At 43.0% G+C, this 21,487-nt stretch overlaps 1 protein-coding gene across 1 annotated transcript in view; it reads left to right on the top strand.

Annotated features, from left to right (window-relative positions):
- LOC126996094 (DNA mismatch repair protein Msh3-like) overlaps positions 1 to 21,487 on the top strand; it is a 250,738-nt gene that overhangs the window by 67,420 nt on the left and 161,831 nt on the right. Inside the window, exon 2 of the mRNA XM_050856215.1 lies at positions 7,354 to 7,421. The gene's annotated coding sequence lies outside the window, so the exon portion shown is untranslated. The remainder of the gene's footprint in view (positions 1 to 7,353; positions 7,422 to 21,487) is intronic.

Below are 21,487 nucleotides of genomic sequence, written 5' to 3'. Positions count from 1 at the left end.
ATCAGGAGGGGGGGGGGTATGTGTGTACTTCAAACACGGCCAGCAAATACCCTTCCTACAAGACCAAGGCTCAGTCTAGTCGATCTCTGGCCATTGCTGAGTCCTCATGCACCACACACTCCTTCCCCCTGCTCAAGGGGGGACCGTAACCACTCCTTGCCAGCGGAAAAATCCCTGCCTGAGCAGGCCTCGACCTTCACCCTCCCACGCCGTGACGTTTTGCAGCGTAGAACTTTAACCTACTGAGCTATCGGAGCAATGTATCTGTGTGTGTGTGTGTGTGTGTGTGTGTGTGTGTGTGTGTGTGTGTGTGTGTGTGTGTGTGTGTGTGTGTAACTCCCCCACGGCCTGATCACGTGCTGGACTCGTCATTGCCAGCAAGTACTTTTCCGATTCTAAAGAGCAAGGCTCATTAGTCGATCCCTGTGTACTGCCAGGACCTCACACACCACACACACCCATCCCCCTTGCTGATGGGGGGACAGTAACCGCTCCTCTGTGTGTGTGTGTGTGTGTGTGTGTGTGTGTGTGTGTGTGTGTGTGTGTGTGTGTGTGTGTGTGTGTGTGTGTCGTTGTACTCATAACTTACAAAAAAATAATTCGTCATTTTACACAGAGAAGAAGAACAGCAAAAAATGAAAAATAAAGAAGAGGAATAGGGATAAGAAGGTAATAGATGAATGTGAAGAATCAAAGTCAATTTATTATTCTCTCTCTCTCTCTCTCTCTCTCATAATCTACCCATTTTAATTATTCAGATGTAATTCACTTTCCACGTATACTTCCTTTCAGTCTCCCCCTACTTGCAGTTTTCTATGGAGGCAACCCTGTTTTCTCTCACACACTTGTAAAGGGCAACTGTTTTCTTTATGAGAGAGAGAGAGAGAGAGAGAGAGAGAGAGAGAGAGAGAGAGAGAGAGAGAGAGAGAGAGAGAGAGAGAGAGAGAGAGAGAGAGAGAGAGGGGGGGGGGAAGGAGGGAGGGGGGAGGCAGTATTATTATTATTGTAGTAGTAACAGCAGAAGTAGTAGCAGTAGTAGTAGTAGTAGTAGTAGTAATAGTAGTAGTAGTGGTGGTAATAATACCGGATGTAGTAGTAGTAGTAGTAGTAGTAGTAGTAGTAGTAGTAGTATAGTGGAAATGTATTTACGTGAACTATATAAGTTTTTAATAATCCCTCCTCTTTCTGCATTCCCTTTTCTTCTGTTCCTCCTCCTCCTCCTCCTCCTCCTCTTTTATAATTCCGGCCTAAGCCACGGTTAGGCTTGGCGAGGTCGAGTGTCCGTCTGCTTCAGTGAATGCTCAATAATGTACTGGGAGAGGCCGCTACTGAGAGAGAGAGAGAGAGAGAGAGAGAGAGAGAGAGAGAGAGAGAGAGAGAGAGAGAGAGAGAGAGAGAGAGAGAGAGAGAGAGAGAGAGAGAGAGAGAGAGAAAACAATGAAACAAAAAAACAAGAAAACAGAAAGACAGGTGGTTATTATTTTAAGCTAATTAATACCTAAACCAATGACTCAATAGGTTAACAACACGAAATAAATAAAATAAAAAACAATAATAATAACTCGTAAATGCGCAGTAAATTGGCTAACACAGCGCCTTGTATAATTTCAGCTCCTGTTTTCTTTGATGTCTTTTGTTTATTCCTTGGCCTGCCTAACTAAACTAAACTAAAACAAAGATATAAGGAACAGATGAGAAGGAGTACGAAGAAGAGGAGGGGTAGGAGAAGGCAGAGAAGGATGAGAAGCAAGAAAAGGAGAAGGTATCAGAAGAAAAGACGAGATGAAAGATTTAGTATTCCCTTTGAGGAGCAGGAGGAAGAGAGGAGAACGGAAGTGTGTTGAAAGATGCATGTCACGATCGTAGATTCTGACCACGAGGCGCCTAATGGTTCTGTGGAGACTCTGTGTTGGGGAAGGTAGGGAGGCGTGAGGTTAGAGGTGAGAAAGGGCTTGGAAATGAAGGACTTTTGGAGGTGATTGGGAACTGCAATGACTCAGAAGTGAAGGAGAGTAGGAAAGGGGTTAATAGCTGATTTGTGAAGAGAGATAGAAGCTCCCAGAAACTAAAAGATGTGATAGTTGAAAGGGGAAGATAAGAAATGAAAAGTATTGCAGTAAGAATGGAGAGAAAATAGTTAAGCCGAGTATACGTGGTTAAGCGGAGAAGGTTCGAAGGACGAAAATAACGCATAATTGAAACCTGAAATAATATAATAAAATCAATTCATTACTAAATATTGGGTGTCTTAAAATTATGCAATACGTATTGAAGAAAAATGTCCTGTGTTTTTCCAGCGATGAAATAGGATGCAGAATACCGTAAATTTTTATATAATTCCGCAGCCACTTGTTTGTTTACGTATTTGGAAATTCAGTACTTGAAATGTACATAGGAAGTTTTTCTTCCTGCCCTAGTAATGAAATGTGCTAAACTAAGTCCGTAGACTTTTGTTACGGGAAGGTATATTGTATTTTTTTCTTCTTGAGTAACGAAATGCCCTGACCAAAGACCGTAGACTTTTATGCACTTATATGCACTTCCGTAATAACTTTCCTACGGAGGGATCTATGAACATGTATTTACAAACAAGCTGTTTACCGAGCAGCAGCTTAATGCATAGCAAATGTTTACGTCTCTATCAGTCAAGTAGGTCACACGTTGGTTCGCAACTAACAACGTGCGTACAGGTTGTTACAAAGGCGATGTTTCACACTCCGCTTGGGTGAGGTGGTGCTGCTGGCTTGTAATTTTCTTTAACCAATTAAGTAGACTTAGGTATCTTTTCTCAGTGTTGATAATCAAATATTTTAGCGGAGCCTAGTTACTATCCTTGTAGTCACATCAGTGGCGTAAATAGCCTCCCAACATTAATTAATTTGCCGATATGCTCAGCAGACGACTACACATGATCGAGATATTGCCCAAGCTTCTAATAGGTAAATAACGTCTTTTTTTTCAAACGCTTCCCTCATAACCTATTTTTAACCCTTTGACAGCAGTTTTTCTTATTATTTGGTATGAAATTAAATTTAGTATTTAATTTAATTTAATTGCTTATCTCTGAGCTTGTGTCGACCCAGTGAACAGTGTATAGTGACCCAGCACTGCGGCACGGCCCGTATATTGAAGGCCCCTGCGCCAAGCCACCACCACCTCCATCATAGCCTGTTTAGGAGCTTCCCCTTTAACCCGTCCTCTCTCACACACTAACCCACTACCGCAGAAAACGAGTCCTCACGCAGACCTTTATAAATAGACGGTGCCACATACACTCGTATATCATCCGTTTGTGCCTTCATTGGACATGTATATAGTCACATTGAGCTAAAACTAACTGAAGGAATGTGCTCTGAACTGAACCTGGCAGGTGTGAGAGCCAAATAGGAAGTGAGAGAGAGAGAGAGAGAGAGAGAGAGAGAGAGAGAGAGAGAGAGAGAGAGAGAGAGAGAGAGAGAGAGAGAGAGAGAGAGAGAGAGAGAGAGAGAGAGAGAGAGAGAGAGAGAGAGAGAGAGAGAGAGAGAGAGAGGTAGGGTGGATTTACCTGCCTTAGTTTTTAATATAAGGATTTGAAGCGTAGAGAGAGAGAGAGAGAGAGAGAGAGAGAGAGAGAGAGAGAGAGAGAGAGAGAGAGAGAGAGAGAGAGAGAGAGAGAGAGAGAGAGAGAGTCTTCCCCCTGGAGTAATACAAGTGTTTAGGGCGTGGTCTGGGAGGCGTCACCGGCCCTGCGTTCCGTGTCCAACCCTCCGCCCCGCACCTCCCGCCGGCCACTCAGAGCCTCGGACGCGCGTGGAGCGGCTTATGATTGGCGGAGGAGGAGAGGGGAAGGAGAGGGACGGAGTTTTCATTAGATTTTTACTTTTTAGCCGGGTGTTTTTATTTCCTTTCTTTATATTTCTATGTTCGTAGTGGTATTTCCTTCTTTCCTCCGTCTCTCCCGTGTAGTATGTGGGAGGTTTGTTGTAGAAGGAGAGTGATGCGGCTGGTGATTAAGGATTTAGTGAATGTATTATGATTTTTTTGTTTGTTTGTTTTTCGGTGGACAATGTGTGATTAATATTTTTTAGGTTTATTTATATATTTTTTTGTTTGGTGGAGAATATCTGATAAGTGTATATATTTTTTGTTTATTATGTGTATTTATTATTATTATTATTATTATTATTATTATTATTATTATTATTATTATTATTATTATTATTATTATTGCTTATTTTGTGGAATATATCTGTTTTTTTAATTTTTTTTTTTTAAGGAGAGCAAACTACAATGTGACATGCGAAGGATGGAGAATGTATGATGATCAAATGAATATGTTGTCTTATTTTCATTACTTTCTAGATTTTCCACTTCCATCTTTTCATCTCTGCACTCATGAAAAAGGAATGCTTAATTAATATTGTTTCCTCTAATCTTTCTTTTCTTTTATATCTCATTATTCAGCTTTTAGTATAATGATTTAATAATTCAATTTTATAATATGGTAATATGTGTATTGATGTATTTGCCTTCTTTATTGCATTATTCGATATAGATGGAAAGGCTGAAAAGGACAATTTAATAGTGAAAGAAATTTGTTTATGTGGTAATTTATTTATTTTATTTACTTTTTGTGTGTGCGAAAAAGGGTGGAAATATTTTTTTTTTATTTACAACTGTTGAAAAAAAATTGTGTGGTATTTGTAAGCTGGAAATAGTTGTAAACTGTTTTTCAAATCTTTTAGTTGTTTCTCTTTTTCTTTAGGCCTATACTTCCTTTCTTTGTCTCTCTCTTGTCTTGTCTTACTTCTTTTGTTATCACACAATGCAACCATGGAACGATAACTCAACTCTCGTAAGAATGGTGACTTTATTTAATGCTTTGGCAATATGTCCAAAACTTTATTTCAAACACTAAGTCAAAGTGTTAAGAAATTTCCCTGGTTAGCTGCCAAAGTGCCGCTATATTTCCCAAGCGTTCCTAGTCCTCCCATTTTCCCATACCTTCTCTGCTCCTTTCCCATTTCTTTCTTCTAGTTTTCTTTATCATGTGCTACTTTTTTCCCCTTTCCTCTTCCCGTCCTTTTCCGTTTTCTTTTCCGTCATTAATCATCATAAACTGCCCCCAATAGTTCATAATAAAGAAATATAGTTGAGTTACCGGTTAACATGCTGACTGACTGACTAACTGACTGACTGACTGACTGACTAGCTAGCTGCCTAACCGGTTGACTGGTTGGCTTAATAACTGGCTGGCTTTCGGGTTAGCTTGCAGGCTGACTAGGAGATTGAATTACGGACTCACTGATAGGGGCCTTAATATCTGGTTGGCGGACTGGCGGGGTAACATACTGGGTGACTGGCAGACTGGCATGTGGGCTAATTGAAGAGACGACTTGGCTGCCTGAGGAGCTATGGCTGACTGGCGGGAGGATTAATGACTGACTGACTGGAATGAATGGATGACTTAATAGCTGGTTGGTTGACTGGCGGGTTAACATACTGGGTGATCGACTGGCAGACTGGCATGTTGGCTAATTGAAGAGACGACTTGGCTGCCTGAGAAGCTAATTGGCTGACTGGCGGGAGGATTAATGACTGACTGACTGAAATGATTGGATGACTTAATTAACCGCTTACATTGTCCCAAACATTTCATTCACAAATCTCTTCAGCCATCTAGCGTCACCTTCTCGAATAATATTAACTCAAATGAGAGGCCGCGTGTCACCCTTCATATATGGAGGTGTAAGAAACTACTAACTTCTTCACGAGGCCGGGAAAGCGCCAGAAATTGTCCCCTTTAGCTTCACACTTAAAACGCCCGAGCCATTCTGCTTTGCCTCCCTCAGAAAATTTTAGCCTCAAGGTCGTTCCGCCAAGCCACGCGCCGCAAAAACCCAGCTGAGGCGCATCAACTTGGGGTCGCTCGGTCTTATCTTTCCCCCCAAACCCACTAATTCTCCGGCGAGGGTCGTCTTGGCCCTTGCTGTGTCGAATGCTTCCCTTAAAACAGGCGAAAATGGCCATCGTTTTGTTTTCTCTACGATGCGGGGACGAACTGAGGGAGAGGAGAGATAGGAGGGAAGGATGAAGGAGGAGGAGGAGGATAATGTAAATAAAGGAGAGGAAAGATAGAGAAGAGAGAGTATAGGAGAGAATGGTCAGCGTTTTGCTTTCTCTACGATGCTGGGACGAACTAAAGAAGAGGAGAGATAGGAGGGAAGGATGAAGGAGGAGGAGGATAATGTAAGTAAATGAGAGAAAGGATAGGGAAGAGAAAGTATAGGAGAGAATGGTCATTGTTTTGCTTTCTCTACGATGCTGGGACGAACTAAAGGAGAGGAGAGATAGGAGGGTAAGGAGGAGAATAATGTAAATAAAGAGAGATAAGATAGGGAAGATAGGGTATGTAGGAGAATGTGTGAGAGAAACAGAAGAAAAAGATGCAGAAAACGGTGGAGACTGGACGTTTAAAGATGGAGAAATGGGAAAGAAGGAACAAAGGAAAATAGAAAATAATCTAAGAGAGGAAAGAGAGTAAACAGGAAAAAATAGGTGTATAAAGAGAAATAGTGTAGAGAACGAAGGAGATTGCAAGGAAAAAGATGGAGAAACAGGAAAAAAGGAAGGAAAAAGGGAAAATATTAAGGAGTATAAGAGAGGAATGATAGGGATAATAGGAGATGGGCAGAATGAAAGAATGCACAGAATGTTGGAGATAAGAGGGAGAAAGACGGGGAACCAGGAAGAAAAGAAGAAAGATAGAATAAAAAAAATGAAGTGAATTTTGGAGATAAAAGGAAGAAAGATAGGGAAGCAGAAAGAAAAGAAGAAATCAATGAAGGAAGGAAATTGTGAAAGGAAAAATATGGAAGACGTGGAATAAAGAAGGATGCGAGAGGAAGACAGAGAAAAAGGATGGAGTGTATGATTTAGACAGGATGGAGGAAGAATGGAAGGTAGGAAGACTGGAGGAGAACACAGGAGTAAGAAAGGAAGGAAAATTGGACAGAAACGATGAAATTAATTACTCGTGTTTTTTCCTATACTTCTTTCTATGCTCTTAGGCTTAATAGAACCAAAAAGTAAAAAATAAAGAAGGTAGAAATAAGGTAGAGAGGGATAAGGAAGGTGGAAGAATGGAAAATAGGAACACTTGAGGAAAACACTGGATGGAGAAAGGAAGGAAAATTGGACATGAACGATGGAATTAATTGCTCATTATTTTTTTCTCTACTTCTTCCTTTACTCTTAGGCTTAATAGAACCAAAAAGTAAAAAATAAAGAAGGTAGAAGGAAGGTAAATAGGGAGAATGTTAAGTAAATCATAAACTCCTTCTTGCTTACATTTTCGATATTCTTTTTTTTCAGGAAGCAAGAAATAAAATAGAAACAAAAAGCTACAAAGAAAAGGACACACGTCTTAAGGGAGCGATAAGGTAAACGATTCCCACATTTTTATTGCCTGTTTTTATTATTACATCTTTTTTAATTTTATACAACATATTTTATTATTGTTTGGCCTTAAAATTAAGCAGCGTTGTCTGAAGAGTCTCGCTATCACTGCACGAACCCGACCAGCTGCCCGTGACCTGGGAAAATGGTAGCTATAGAGAGAGAAAAGGGGTCTGCATTTTACCCTGGGAAGTGGAGGAGGAAAAAGGGGGAGTAGTTCCTTAGAGTTTTATTAATCTGAGTAGAATGAAAGAAGAATGGAGGTGAAGCGAAACTTTAGACATGTTCGAAAGAGGAAAGGTAGACATTTTTTATTGTGTTCGATGCGCTAGATTAAGAAAAAAAAGACTGGTTATAATAAAGTTGACGAAAGACTTAATTAAAAGGAGGAGTGGAATGCGTAAGAATTGAAAAAGGAAGAAGAGAGGAGGGGAAGGAGGGGATGCTGCATCGGTCCCAATCCCCCCAAGTGTAGAGACGGGAGTGAACAAGCAGTGATGGTATGACTTGAAATTAGTGTGTGTGTGTGGGTGTGGGTGTGGGTGTGTGTGTGTGTGGGTGTGCGTGTGGGCGTGAGAAGCGAATGAGTGCCAGAACAGAGAAAATCGGAGCCACTTCTACCTCGCCCACAGTCTTTTGGGGGAAACTACCGTGGAGTGGCGGGGCTTCAGGGACACAAGTAAACAGATAGGTTGGAATTACAAGACACTTTGCCGTCTCACATCACCTATTTCTAAAGGTCAAAGAGGGGATTAATAAGGCTCTAATGAGTGTTTCTTTAGGCTCAAGGTACAGAGGAAGGGTCAGGGTCATAAAAATACTCCTCGAAGTGATCACAACTCCCTGTCAAATATGTGTTCTTGGGCGGCGAAATGTCTCATAATACGACACATAGACTCCTCCTGCTTACCTTGTCCTCTTGCTTGTCCTGCGCGTCTGGCACAATCTGCACCGTGTCATCCTGCTGCACCTGCCACTTCTGATCTCCCTCACACCCAACGTTGTACATGACGAGAGAGAGAGAGAGAGAGAGAGAGAGAGAGAGAGAGAGAGAGAGAGAGAGAGAGAGAGAGAGAGAGAGAGAGAGAGAGAGAGAGAGAGAGAGAGAGAGAGAGACAGGATATACGAGAGAGGGTTGAGTGCACGCTAAAGAAAGAGGAAGAAGGAAATAGCGAAGGAGCACTGTAGATGAAAAGAGAGAGAAAACTTAGAGGCACTGAGAGAGAGAGAGAGAGAGAGAGAGAGAGAGAGAGAGAGAGAGAGAGAGAGAGAGAGAGAGAGAGAGAGAGAGAGAGAGAGAGAGAGAGAGAGAGAGAGATTCACTTACTCACTCTCCCGAAGAAAGGCACTCGAACGAACGCAAGAAAGAGAGAGAGAGAGAGAGAGAGAGAGAGAGAGAGAGAGAGAGAGAGAGAGAGAGAGAGAGAGAGAGAGAGAGAGAGAGAGAGAGAGAAACTAACTCACTCTCTCACTCACTCCCAATGAAAGGCACTCGAGAGAACGGAAGGAAAAGATAGTGAAAAGAAGAGAGAGAGAGAGAGAGAGAGAGAGAGAGAGAGAGAGAGAGAGAGAGAGAGAGAGAGAGAGAGAGAGAGAGAGAGAGAGAGAGAGAGAGAGAGAGAGAGAGAGCAAGGCACGTCAGACAAAGACTAAGACAGACAGACAGACAGACAGACAAAGTAGAAAAGTTGAGCTGATCAAGGCCTCGTGCTTCTCATATATGGCTGGTTAAGGGCTGCTCCTCGCGTCCCTCTCCTTCCTTATGTTCCTCCACGCCCCTTCAGCTTCCTCTCCTTACTCCTGGCTCGGTGGGACACTGTGTAGGCAATGATACATCCCGCTCCTGCACTGCTCTTGGGATACTGTTGAGTCACTCTTTAATTGATTGTCTTGGGTTCCGTTTTTTGTGTCTTTATGCGCTCGTTTTTGTTACCTTTTCAAATCAATGAGTTTATCGTAGTTTTTTTTGCGTGGGTGTATTTCTTAGTTTTTGTTTTGATTCTTTTTATGAGGCTTTCCAGTTGTTTTGTTTCTGTATTTTTTTCCTCTTTCGGTATTTTTCTTGTTTGTTTTATCTTGCACTTCTTTTCCTTATAAGTGTTTTGTTTGTTTTGTTTGTTTTGGTATTAAGGCCACAAGGTGTGTTTGAAGCACTAAAAAGCTTCTGAAACGTAAACAAAAGGCGGAAAAAATTATAGATAAGGAACATAAGCTACTCTGTCTACATGGGTCCTAATAATAATAATAATAATAATAATAATAATAATAATAATAATAATAGCTGTGGCGTCGTTTTTATGGTCATCATTTATTTATTTTCCGGTCAAATTATTTTATTGTTTTTTTTTACCCACGATACGTTACACACACACACACACACACACACACACACACACACGAGGCCTAAGAACGAGGAACACGCTGAGAATATCAAGTAAAGAGAGAGAGAGAGAGAGAGAGAGAGAGAGAGAGAGAGAGAGAGAGAGAGAGAGAGAGAGAGAGAGAGAGAGAGAGCAGGCAGGAAGAGAAACAAGACAAAGTAAAGCAAAGAGGAAGGACGAGGATGTGGAACCGGAAGAGGCAGGTGAGAGAGAGAGAGAGAGAGAGAGAGAGAGAGAGAGAGAGAGAGAGAGAGAGAGAGAGAGAGAGAGAGAGAGAGAGAGAGAGAGAGAGAGAGAGAGAGAGAGAGAGAGAGAGAGAGAGATAGGACAGCCGGGAAAGAGTTAAATCGAAAACTGGACTGTAAACATGAAAATAGTAGAAGGAAAGGAGATAAACGAGAAGGGAGTCAAGGTTTAAAGGACAAAGGAAAAAAAAGAAAGATAGGAACACAGGGCACGTGAGTGTAAACAAAGAAAAAAATAATTAAAGTAAAAATGGGAGGATAACTTAGGCGAAGAAGTAATTAAATCAGTAGTGAGGAGCTTAGGGAGTAATTAACGTTGCAAATCCTTGAAAATTAACAGAAGACAAGTAGTTAAGAAAGCAGGATAAGTATGTGAGAAATTATGAAGAAAAAACGGAAGAAATGAGAAATAAATTAATAAAACGGGAAATTAAAAGAGAAATGGGACGGAAAAGGGAATAAGGAAACAGGAGACAATTAATTAAGAAAGAAGCGAATGTATGTGAGAAAGGATGAAGAAAAGATAGAAGAAATGAAAAGTAAATTAATAAAACGAGAAATTAAAAGAGAAATGCTTAAAAGAAGGAAAAAGAAATGGTGCAAGAGATGAGAGGAACTTCCGAAAAAAATATGAAAGGAAAAGGAGAAAAAAAAATCAATTAGGTGCTCTTTGTAAATGACGATATGTAATGCTTAAGAAAAAAGGCATAAAAGTCGAGATGAGAAAATCTGACAAAGGGAAAAAAAATAAAGTTAAAAGAAAGGAAAATGAGATGAATAAACAGGGAATACTTGTGAAAAGATAAATTAAAGGGAAGGGAAAAAAGAAGGAAATGAGATGAAATTGAGACAGGAAAAATAAAGAAAATAGCAATGAAATAAGAGAGAAAATTGAGACGGGAAAAATAGAGAAAAAAAAAAAAGCCTGAAAAAGGAAATGGAATGAGCAAATAAATATAATGAAACAAAATGTAAAGTTAAGAAAAGAAAATTGTGAAGGAAAGCAAGGAGAGGAGATAAAAGAACAAGGTGTGAGTTGGATGACAGGGATTAAATAAAGGAGGAAGAAAAAAAGGATGACTAAGGAAAAAAAAAATATTGGCGAGTAATTGAAATAAGGAGAAAAACACGTAGAAGGTCTCCTCATTTTACAAGAAGAGAAAGGAATGTGAACCAAAACGAAATTGCTAAGAAGAAATAAATAAATAAATGGTAAAAATAGGAAATGAGGAAAGAATTGCGCAGAAAATATTACGAGAAAAGATAATAAGAATGGAGAAGGATTAGACCTGAGGAAAAATCTGACGTTAAGAGAATGTTGAAGAATGTGAGAACTAATTGAGAAAAAATGTGTTGTTCTAAGTCTTCTCCGTTTTTCTATTCCTGGCCAATATTTTCTTAGACCGGAGGACGAAAAAAATACAGGAATAAGATGGTTGAGGAGGAGGATAAGGGGTGAGACGGGAAGATGGTCGAGCAGGAGGAGGAGAAGGAGTGAGACGGGAAGATAGTCGAGCAGGAGGAGAAGGAGTGAGACGGGAAGATGGTCGAGGGACAGGATAAGGAGTGAGACGGGAAGATGGTCGAGCAGGAGGAGGATAAGGAGTGAGACGGGAAGATGGTCGAGGAACAGGAGGATAAGGAGTGAGACGGGAAGATGGTCGAGGAGGAGGAGGATAAGGAGTGAGACGGGAAGATGGTCGAGCAGGAGGATAAGGAGTGAGACGGGAAGATGGTCGAGGAGGAGGAGGATAAGGAGTGAGACGGGAAGATGGTCGAGCAGGAGAAGGAGGATAAGGAGTGAGACGGGAGGATGGTCGAGCGGGAGGAGGAGGATAAGGAGTGAGACAGGAAGATGGTCGAGGAGGAGCAGGAGGATCAGGAGTGAGACGGGAGGATGGTCGAGCGGGAGGAGGAGGATAAGGAGTGAGACAGGAAGATGGTCGAGCAGGAGGAGGAGGAGGATAAGGAGTGAGACGGGAGGATGGTCGAGCGGGAGGAGGAGGATAAGGAGGGAGAAAGGAAGATGGTCGAGCTGGAGTAGGAGGATAAGGAGTGAGACGGGAGGATGGTCGAGCGGGAGGAGGAGGATAAGGAGTGAGACGGGAAGATGGTCGAGCGGGAGGAGGAGGATAAGGAGTGAGACGGGAAGATGGTCGAGCGGGAGGAGGAGGATAAGGAGTGAGACGGGAAGATGGTCGAGCGGGAGGAGGAGGCTAAGGAGTGAGACGGGAGGATGGTCGAGCGGGAGGAGGAGGATAAGGAATAAGACGGGAAGATGGTCGAGCGGGAGGAGGACGATAAGGAGTGTCGCGGGAGGATGGTCGAGCGGGAGGAGGAGGATAAGGAGTGAGACGGGAAGATGGTCGAGCGGGAGGAGGAGGATAAGGAGGAGACGGAGGATGGTCGAGCAGGAGGAGGAGGAGGATAAGGAGTGAGACGGGAGGATGGTCGAGCGGGAGGAGGAGGATAAGGAGTGAGACGGGAGGATGGTCGAGCGGGAGGAGGAGGATAAGGAGTGAGACGGGAAGATGGTCGAGCGGGAGGAGGAGGATAAGGAGTGAGACGGGAGGATGGTCGAGCGGGAGGAGGAGGATAAGGAGTGAGACGGGAGGATGGTCGAGCGGGAGGAGGAGGATAAGGAGTGAGACGGGAAGATGGTCGAGCGGAGGAGGAGGATAAGGAGGAGACGGAGGATGGTCGAGGAGGAGGAGGATAAGGAGGAGACGGAGGATGGTCGAGCGGGAGGAGGAGGATAAGGAGGAGACGGAGGATGGTCGAGCGGGAGGAGGAGGATAAGGAGTGAGACGGGAAGATGGTCGAGCGGGAGGAGGAGGATAAGGAGTGAGACGGGAGGATGGTCGAGCGGGAGGAGGAGGATAAGGAGTGAGACGGGAGGATGGTCGAGCAGGAGGAGGAGGATAAGGAGTGAGACGGGAGGATGGTCGAGCGGGAGGAGGAGGATAAGGAGTGAGACGGGAAGATGGTCGAGCGGGAGGAGGATAAGGAATGAGACGGGAAGATGGTCGAGGAGAAGGATAAGGAATGAGACGGTAAGATGGTCGAGCAGGAGGATAAGGAGTCAGACGGGAAGATGGTCGAGCAGAAGGATAAGGAGTGAGACGGGAAGATGGTCGAGCGGGAGGAGGATAAGGAATGAGACGGGAAGATGGTCGAGCAGAAGGATAAGGAGTGAGACGGGAAGATGGTCGAGCGGGAGGAGGATAAGGAATGAGACGGGAAGATGGTCGAGCAGGAGGATAAGGAGTCAGACGGGAAGATGGTCGAGGAGGAGGAGGAGGAGTGAGACGGGAAGATAAAAGTAAAAAAAAAAGTAGAACAAGATCAGAAATATAAAAAAAAACAGGAAATGAAAAAAGTAAGTCACCAGAAAACAGGAAAAAGATCGACAAAATTTGGAAAAGGAGCTGAATGGGTAATTTAAAACAGGAAAAAAGAAGAACAAGGACAACATATATAAATCAGGAAATGGGAAATCAACTTATCAGAAAACTTAAAAAGAAAAATCAGCGAAATTTGGAGAAAGAAAAGAGCGGTACGGGAAACTGAAAACGGTAAAAAAAAATGCAGAACGAGAACAAGATAAAAAGGTTAGGAAAATAGAAAAATAAGTCACCAGAAAACTACAAAAGAAAAGTTATCAACAGTATTAGGAAAAAATGGCAAAAGGGCGGAAAATGAAAATGAAAACAGAAAAAAATAAACAAAATAAAAAGATCAGGAAATAGAAAAATAAATCATCAGAAAACTAAAAATAAAAATCATCAACAGTATTAGGAAAGAAGGGCAAAAGGGCGGAAGGGAAAACGAAAACAGGAAAAAAAAATAAACAACATAAATAGATTAGGAAATAGAAAAACAAGTCTCCAGAAAACTAGGAAAAGGATCAGCAAAATTTGGAAAAAGGGCGGGACGGGAAAGCTAGAGAGTGCAGCAGCGGCAGGAGTAGGAGGCGGCGGTAGGAGGCGGAGGAGGAAGGAGGGGAGAGGGGGGGAGAGTAGGAGGAGGAAGCAGGACGTAGGAGGAGGAGGAGGGCGCTGGCGGGGTATTGATCAGGACCTCAACAGCTGATTCCTTCGTCAGGATAGGATGCAGAGGCAGTAGTAGCGGCAGGCAACACCGCAGGATCCCGGGAGGAGCGGGGGAATGGCCAGGAGATGAAAGGATGCTGGCTAGAGGAGGGGGGGGCGGGGGAGGATAGAGGATATGGTTGCGGGAGTGATAGGAGGTAGGAGAGGCAGAAGGATGCAGGCGAAAGGGATGGAAGGATATTTAAGACAGGAGGGAGGATAGGGAGGGAAGGAAGAAGGATGATAATAGAGAGTGGGAAGTGGGAAGGATAGAGGATATGGTTGGGGGAGTGAGGGGAGGGAGGAGAGGCAGAAGGATGCAGGCGAAAGGGATGGAAGGTTATTTAAGACAGGAGGGAGGATAGGGAGGGAAGGAAGAAGGATGATAATAGAGAGTGGGAAGTGGAAAGGAGAGTGAGGGGAGGGAGGAGAGGCAGAAGGATGCAGGCGAAGGGGAGGGAAGGATAGTTAGAACAGGAGGAAAGGTAGGGAGGGAAGGAAGGAGGATATAGAGAGTGATAAGAGGTAAGGATAGACGGGGGAAGGAGAGAGAAGAGAGGAAGAAGGATACTTAAGGAAGGGAGATAAGGATAGAGGGAGGGAGGGTCGGGGGATGACGAAGGATAAGGATGATAAATGGATCGGAAAAAGGGAAGGATAGAGGGATGGAGGAGAAGAAGGATAATAGAGGGATTGGAAGGATAGGGATAAGAGGGAAGAGAAGGAATCAGAGGAGGATAGGATAGAGGAAGGGTCCGAAAAGAGATTAGTATGGAGGAGAAAGGTAAAATAGATTAACGAAGAAAGGAATAGAAGAGGAAGTGAAGGAAGGATAGAACAGAATAATGGAGAGAAGAATATAGATAAGGAGGCGAGGATAGAGGAAAAAAACATAAAATTGAAGAATAGAAAGCACAACAAAACAGGAAAATAGTAAATACGGAGAGAAAAGGAAGGGTAGTGGAGGACATGGAACACACAGAAGGAGGAGAAGAAGAACAGATGAAGAGAAGGGGGCAGGAGGTCAGAGGCTAGAAGGGAGAGAAGAGAGGAATGGACGATAGGAGAATGGAAGGAGAGGGAAGGATGCAAAACAATAGGAGTGAAAGATAAGAAAAAGGAGTCAAAGAAAGAAAGAGAGGAACACTGGACGAAGGAAATAAGGGACAAGGTCAGCGGAAAGAAAAGAGAAGAGAATAGGACATAAAGAATAGTAAAAAGAGAGGAAAAAGAGAGACAGAACAATAAAGAAGAAGAGAGACAAAGAAAGAAAAGGAATTAGGAAGCACAAGGTCAGAGAAAAGAAGGGAGAGAAGGAAGAAGAGGGAATCGAAGAAGGAGGAGAAGGATGAACTAAAGATGAAGGAGAGGTTTGTGAGGAGGCGCGGAGGGGGGGGAGGGGGGGGGAAGGCTGCAGGATCAGAGGCAGGAAGGGAAATGAATAGAATTGCGGTGTTTAGGATAAGGTTGAGGGATTCTGTGTTGTTGAAGGTGTATTCAGAGAGAGAGAGAGAGAGAGAGAGAGAGAGAGAGAGAGAGAGAGAGAGAGAGAGAGAGAGAGAGAGAGAGAGAGAGAGAGAGTTAGAGAGAGAGTCTTATCGCCCTAGCTATCTTAATGGTCCCGCCCCTTCCACCAATGGTAAAATCTGCAGGACTTTTTTTTATTGCTATTATTTTCTTAGTAGTAGTAATAGTAGTCGTAGTAGTAGTAGTAGTAGCAGTAATAGTAGTAGTAGTAGTAATAGTAGTAGTAGTAGTGGTAGTAGTAATAGTAGTAGTAGTAGTAATAGTAGTAGTAGTAGTGGTAGTGGTAGTAGTAATAGTAATAGTAGTAGTAGTAGATGGGATTGTGATAGTAGTAGTTGTAGTTGCTGTGGTGCCGGTGGTATTACAAATTGTGTTAATATGATATGAAAAGAGAACGGAGGCTGCAACAATACAATTTCTCTCTCTCTCTCTCTCTCTCTCTCTCTCTCTCTCATTCCATTCCGGCATTCCTGCATACAGATCTTACTTTCACCAACATCCCTTACCCCTCTCCCTCCACCCCTCCTTTCCTCCCTCGCCCTCTCCCTCCCTCCCTTATCTCCCTCCTCCCTCCCTCCCTCCGGATATGAAGAGCATCAACTAACATTTCTCTTTTTTGTATTTCTTTTCTGTATCTAAACCAGACGTTACGAAAGAGAGAAAAAAATTAGGCTCTGTAATATTCTAAAGTGGAAGAGCTAAAAAGAGATTGAAATGTAGAGGATGAAGGTGGTGCTCGCGGTGGTAGTGGTAATAGTGGTAGAAGTAGTAGTAGTAGTAGTAGTAGTAGTGGTCGGGGTCATGGTAACAATTCCTTGACCAGTATTATACATGAATATGATGCGTTTCCGTAAAGTCCAGCCAGAACACGAGATGCCCATGTACGAGAGAGAGAGAGAGAGAGAGAGAGAGAGAGAGAGAGAGAGAGAGAGAGAGAGAGAGAGAGAGAGAGAGAGAGAGAGAGAGAGAGAGAGAGAGAGAGAGAGAGAGAGAGAGAGAGAGAGAGAGAGAGAGAGAGAGAGAGAGAGAGCGAGAGAGAGAGAGAGAGAGAGAGAGAGAGAGAGAGAGAGAGAGAGAGAGAGAGAGAGAGAGAGAGAGAGAGAGAGAGAGAGGCGCACCGTCGCACTGCGGTCATAGTACCCTTCTCTGTACCTGAAATGAACTTGCTTCGATTAGAGGGAAGCCCGTGACCTTTGACCTTGAACAGAAGCAGGAGAGTGACCTTACGATGAGCCAGGAGAGAGAGGGAGAAAGAATTGTGAGAGTGAGAGAGAGAGGGAGAGGGAGATGGAAGGAGGGGGGGGAGAGGGATAAGGGGGGAGGGGGTAGAGAGGGAGGGGACAATATTCAGTAAGGGAAAAGGAATGGAGGATGGAGAGAGAGAGAGAGAGAGAGAGAGAGAGAGATGATGGAAGTGGATGCAGGGAGTAAAATGGAGAAAGAGCAAGAGAGAGAGAAGAAAACGAATAAAGAAAACGAAGATAAAGAATTGGCGAAAGAGGGAGATGAAAGAAGAGAGTAGAAGGAAGGAAGGAAGTGTATGCAAAGAGGAAAATGGAGAAAGGAAGAAAAAGTATGAAAAATAAAGAAAGAGAGAATATGTAAAGTTGCGAAGAGAGAGAGATGGAGGGGAGTAGGTGAAAGGAGAGACGGTAGAATATTGAAGTGAGGAAAGAGAAATGAAAAAGGAAAAGAGGGAAGAAAAAGCGAGAAAAGAATAGGTGGGATAATGAAAGAATGGAGAAGAAATCGAGAGACGACTAAAGAAGGGAAAAGAGGAAGAGAATGGATGGAGGAGAGAAATGAGGAAAGATAGAGAGAGAGAGAGAGAGAGAGAGAGAGAGAGAGAGAGGAGGAAGAGTTTAAAGAAAGGGAAGGAAGTGGGAGAAGAGAGTTTATAAGAAGGAATGAGAGAGAGAGAGAGAGAGAGAGAGAGAGAGAGAGAGAGAGAGAGAGAGAGAGAGAGAGAGAGAGAGAGAGAGAGAGAGGAGAGAGGGGGAGATAAGCAGAAATTGTAGCTGTCTAATGTAGTGGGACAAGTTCTTCTGCTGTTGCTATCTGCTATTTTTTTGCTAGTATACGTTCCTTGCTGCGGCCTTACCCTTCACTTTCCCCCCTTCCCCCCATCTTCACCCCCCTTCACCCCTTCCCCAGCAATGCGTCAACTCCTTTCCTCTTCTGAGATTCCCTTCCCCTTCTTCCTCTCTCCTCCTCTCCTTCATACCCCACTTTTTTCCTCCCTTCCCCTTCTTCCTCTCTCCTCCTCTCCTTCATACCCCACTTTCTTCCTCCCTTCCCCTTCTCTCCTTCCTTACGTATCCTTTCCATAGTGTCTCGTTCTTATGCTCCTTCTAATTCTCCTCCAACCTCTCCTCCTCCTCCTTTTCCTTCTCTCTTCCTTCTCTCTCTCCTCCTTCTCCTCCCCTTTTTCTCTTTTTCCTCCTCCTCTTCCTCTTCCATTCTTCCATTTCCTGTTCAATTCTCTCTTTTCTCCTCTCCATTCCCCACTTTCCCTATTCCCTCCTCTCCTTATCTTCCCTTTCCTTTCATCTCCCTTCTAAATAATCTCTTCCTTATCATCCCCTCCTCTTCGGCACCATCATCATCATCATCAGCATCGTCTTCATCTCCATTTTTATTCCTCCCTGCTCTTCGTAAAACCTTTGTACACCGACACAGTTTATTGTCTGTATCCTTTTACCCTTTTCCTCTCTCCACGTTTTTTCCTCTAGCTTAGTTTCCCTTCGCTCCCCATCACCTCGTTTTCTCCCTTTTTTTTTTTTTAGTCCACCTTCGCACCTACGCGTTTACTCGGTTTTCTCTTTTTCTTTCCCTTTTTTTCATACCCTCATCACCTTCGTTTCTTTTTTTTCACACTAACTTCACCTGCATTTTCTTTCTTTTTCCTTTCTTTCTTTCTTTCTTTAGCTCTCCTCAAACCAGCTTCATCTCCGTTTTCTTTCTTTTTAATCTTCACACGCCATCATCTCCATTTTCTTTATTCTTGTTCTCCGTTTTACTTCCTAGCGTCAAATCACCTTCTTCCCCTCTTATTCATTTCTGCCCTTCTTCCTCCCTTCTCTTTATTGTAGATTTCCTTTATTTCCTATCATTTATTCTTCTTCTTTCCCTTTTATTCCTTTCATCTCTTCTTCCGTCTCCCTTTCATTCCCTTCTTCTCTTCTTTCTTCTCTTTCTCTCTTCCATTCCCTTCATCCCTTCTTCCTTTTCTCCCACCCTTCCATTCCCTTCTTCCTTCTCCTTTTCCGTTCCATTCTCTTCACTCTTTCTTCCTTCCCTTCCACCCTTCCCTTCCCTTCATCCTTTCTTTCATCCCTTCCTCCCTCCCATTCCCTTCATCACTTCTTCCTTCTCTCCCGCCCTTCCCTTCCCATCATTCCTTCTTCATTCCATTCCCTTCATCTCTTCTCCCTTCCACCCTTCCATTCCCTTCATTCCTTCTTCCTTCATTCTTCCATTCCCTTCATTCCTTCTTCCTTTTTCCTTCCATTCCCTTCATCCTTTCTTTCTTCCTTCTCATCCACCCATTCAGTTTCCCGCGTGTGTGTCGTGAGTGTGAAATACAATGTTTAGAAAAATAATTAATGAAGGGATCGTGTTTTTATTTTTTGTGTTTTGTGTGTGTGTGAAAAAGTAATTGAAGGAGTGATGGGTTTTCTTATTTTTTTCTTTTCTTTTTTTCTCTTGTGTATAAAAGGTATAAATAGAAGTGTCGGACAGCCTGCGTGTTAGATTAAGCTTCACACACACACACACACACACACACACACACACACACACACACACACACACACAGATACAGGGCCCTTCGCAACACAGTCATCAGGGAAATTACAGTGGCGAAGAAGGAGCACTGTCACCACAAACTACAACACCAGGAGGGCAACAACACCAGCAAGTTGTTCTCCAAGATTCGCCATTTGTGTGCCTGGTTAACCCGTCGTCGGCTTTCCCGTTTCTCCCCTCCTCCTCCTCCTCCCCCTTTGAGATAGCTGAACTGATTAACTCTCACTTCTCATCCGTCTGTCAAAGCTTCCCCCCCCACCCCCCCACCCCCCCTAAACCTTGCCTCCCTTCCCGCCTACCTCCCTTCTCCGTCAAATCCTCCCGTCGTGGAAGAGTTTCAATTTGCCGAAAAGGTCAAATCCATCAAGCTCAAAAGATCTACCACACCTCTGGAATTACCCATGAAACTTTATCAGGAGTTTTCCTATGAACTTGCTACCCCCCTTGCCTCCATCATAAATGCCTCCCTCACTCAGAGCAAATGCCCCACAGATTGGAAAACCTCATTCGTCACTCCCATACCCAAAGTCACCAACCCCACCTCACTTAATGAACTAAGACCCATTGCCATCACTCCAATCCCGAGCCTGCTCTGTGAAGACTTTGTATTTATCTCGGCATATGATACTATTCATTACAAATTTGATCAGAGGCAGTTCGGCAACGTTAGAGCCTCTTCCACTACTCATTGCCTAATTAGTTTACTTGATTTCTTTCTTAAAAACCTGGAAAACATAAAAACTTCCCCTGCCCTCGCCTTTATTGACTTTCGGAAAGCCTTCAACCTGGTTCACCACACCACTGTCATCACCAAGGCCATAAACATCGGCCTGGCCTCCCACCTGACATCCTGGCTGCCTGATTTTCTGATGAAACCGCGCCAAGCCGTACGTCATCAGGGCTGCACCTTTAGAGCTTAACGGCTGCTATCTCTTAATAAACCGATTATTATTATTATTATTATTATTATTATTATTATTATTATTATTATTATTATTATTATATTACACAAACACACACACACACACACACACACACACACACACACACACACACACACACACACACACACACACACACACACAAGGGAAAAGGCTGAACAGAATCAAAACGCACGTAAAAATATGACATGGAAAATAAAGTGAAAGAAAATGTGATGAAAGACTGCATGAGAAAACAAAAGAAGAAGGATAAAAGAGGCAGAACGAAGATAAGACAAAGGGCGTTACGGGAAAAGGGACAGAAAGTGAGAAAGAGGAGAAAGAAAAGCAGAAAAAGGAAAGAAACAAAGAATGAAAATACGTACAGGAGAAAAGGAGAGCTAGCACATCGCGAAGACCAAAAAGAAAAGTAAATGAAGATAATAAAGGAAAAAAAGTCAGATAAAAAGTAAAGGAAAAGAAGATATAAAAACAAAGAAGGAAAAGGAAAACAAGTATCAGGAAAAGCACAAAAAAGAAAAGTGAATATAAAAGTAAAATAAAGGAAAAGGGAGGAAAGAAATCATTTGGAAAAAGACAAAATGGTCGAAAAAAATAGGAGAGGAAAAGAAAGGAACCGAAAAAGGGGAAGAAAAGAAAGGTGAAACAAAGAAAACGCACACACACACACACACACACACACACACACACACACACACACACACACACACACACACACACACAGCCTCTGCATCTGTCCCTTACCACTTAATCAATACTTGGCAACACCTAAGCTTAGCAACCCTTGACTTTGCTCCTAAACTCACCTTTTTTGTTACCTGTGTTCCTGTGTCCATTCATTCGAAGGGAGAGAGAGAGAAAGAGCAAGAGAGGAGGAGGAAAAACAAGGATAATGAACATGCAACTTTAAGTCTACCTTTCACAACTTTCCTTTCATCATTTTTTTATTACTTTTCATCGTTTTTAGTCGATTTTTATTATTTTTTTACTGTTTTATTATCTTTTTTGCGTGAATATTCAACTTTAACTCAACCTCAGTCAGAGCTCTCTTTAGTGTA

Source organism: Eriocheir sinensis, chromosome 9 (assembly GCF_024679095.1).
Source record: "Eriocheir sinensis breed Jianghai 21 chromosome 9, ASM2467909v1, whole genome shotgun sequence".
NCBI lineage: Eukaryota > Metazoa > Arthropoda > Malacostraca > Decapoda > Varunidae > Eriocheir > Eriocheir sinensis.
This window is presented reverse-complemented; position numbering and strand designations above follow the sequence as displayed.